Source organism: Frankliniella occidentalis, unplaced genomic scaffold, assembly GCF_000697945.3.
Source record: "Frankliniella occidentalis isolate FOCC.00 unplaced genomic scaffold, Focc_3.1 Scaffold15, whole genome shotgun sequence".
Taxonomy (NCBI): Eukaryota; Metazoa; Arthropoda; class Insecta; order Thysanoptera; family Thripidae; genus Frankliniella; species Frankliniella occidentalis.
In genome coordinates this window covers 114530-116784 of record NW_026267145.1, presented here as the reverse complement: position 1 = coordinate 116784, position 2255 = coordinate 114530, and positions in this window count along the sequence as shown.

Genomic DNA, 2255 nt, shown 5'->3' with positions numbered 1-2255 from the left:
TAACCTTTGTGCGGGCCGCCCGTGTGCGAGGGCGCTCTCACAACGCACCAGGCGAACAACCTAGTTTTCGGACCGCTCCGTCCAAATCGCGCTGATTGTGAGGGCCTCTGCCCCGGCCTTTGCCACGCCACGCGCCTCTGCCCCGGCCTCTGCTGCACCTGCTTCTGTCACGGCCCGTGCCTCGGCCTCTTGCCGCGGTGTTTGGCCCGACCTCTTGCCCGGGCCTTTGCCCCGGCCCACCCACGCACGGCGCGCGCTGCCTGTCAGTGGGCCAGGCCGAACCACAACGACATTCCAGCCTGGTCAAATCGTAGCGCTGGGGGCGGGCCGGGGGCGGCACAACGACATTCCAGCCTGGTCAAATCGTAGCGCCGGGGGCGGGCCGGGGGCGGGCCGGGGCTCGGCGTGTGTCGCGGCCCCGCGGTCAGCGGGTGGAGTTGCGGAGGCTGGAGGCGGCCATACTGGCGGTCGAGTGCAGGCAGGACCAGCAGGACCCGGGCGGCCACCATCAGGATCAGGGTCCCGAGCGGCGGGGCAACGAACGCTGGATGGCGTACTCGCCTCGACTCGACGGGCGAGGTTTTGCAGAGGGTTTCTGACACCTGTGGGCTCTGTAAGTGTGCGGGCATGGCGTGGCGTGGCGCCCGCAGCTCACCACTTTCTCCTGCTGGCGCGGCGGCCCGCGGCCCGCCTTCTGCCGCCCGGCCCCTCCCCCTCCCCCCCATACCTCTCGTGCAGCACTCATGCCCCGTCGCATAGAGGGGGAGGGGCAGAAACGACGGAGCGATTTTCAGTCGTCGTGTGTGACGTTCTCTGTCTTGTGTGATACACACACAGCAAACATTTTTTGTTTGGTTTGTCGGATCCGACGTCCGCACTCCCGCGGCGCTTCCGACGGAAAATCGCCAAAAGTGCCGTGCAGGTTGGCAAATAGGCGTGCCAGCAGTCAGCACAAGGGAAAGTGCTGTGCGCGTGCGCTCGTGTGTGTGCGGCGTGTGTGGAGTGTGGTGTACTCCACCCGGACCTTCTAAGACCGTACATGACCCGCGGGACAGCCTGTGGTACGTCCTAGGCATGGTGACCCACCGGGTGATGACCCGCAGGATGCTGGGGCCAGCGGTAACGAGGAGCAGAGGAACCAGCTAGACCTGCTGCAAGTGGGTGTCGTACAGCACACCGGCACTGCGAACTTGGCCGAGCGAGTGGGCGGAAAGCAACAAGTAAAGTGAAGTACACTATTCACTTAACATTTATGCCAGACCCGGGCCCGTGGTCTGCAGGAACAGACCTAGACCGAAGTCAGTAAATGGTACAAAAATTACAAAGCAAGGGTATCTTTTTCACCTTTCATGAGGAGCCAAAGAAGGCATGTTTGAGGAGTAAGGAGATGAGGGGGGGGGGGGCAGACAAGTCTCACGACCGACCGACGCAACTTGGTGGCCACAGGACGGGCGCGGCGTGGCGTGGCGTCTTGGACCGGGCTAACGGTTCTCAGACTGGCCCGTGGTGCAGCCTTCCCCCCCTTCGTGTTGTCAGTGGGCCTTAGCCCCCCACCCGCCTCCCTTCCCCACCTCCCATTTCCACTCCCGACCCTTCCCTTTCCCCTTCGCAGCGCCCGTGGCCCTCCTGGAATCAGAATAATGCTCCCCTCCCCCCCCCTTTCTTTGCCGCGCCCTGCCGCCCTGCCGCCCCACCGCCACGCCGCCACGCCGCGCCGTGTTTCGGCCCTCAGTGAAGCCGAAAGTGCTGGCCTGCTTCTGCACAAAGCACATCCCGGCACAATTTGCGGCCGGCGGACAGTAAGCCCCCCTCCCTTTTCCCTTCTTTTTTTTTGTGGGTCGAGTTTTGGGTTTGGCCTCTTCCCGCCGCGTCCTGCGTCCTGCTGCTGGCAGCTCAACCGGGGTCCCTCCCTGCCTGGCCCCGCCGACGATCCCGGTGCAACAGGCGGTACCAAAAGGCGTACCACCGGACTCGTTGTGCGCCCGCTCTGGTCGGGAGCAGAGCCCGTCGTGCAAGAAGGGGTGGGAGGGCGTGTCTGCCATATCGACTTGCGACCTTCCCGTCGGGCTAGAGTAACGATAGGAACACTCACTCGCAGGACTCATATCGCCGAGACCCACGCTTCCAATCGGCGTTCTTTGCGATGCTACGGCGCCGAGTGATGAAACTCGCACGGCATGCGCGCAGCTATGTGTCGGTTCGGCCCCACTTCCCCGCCACTCCACTCCACGCCACGCCACGCCACGCCACGCCAC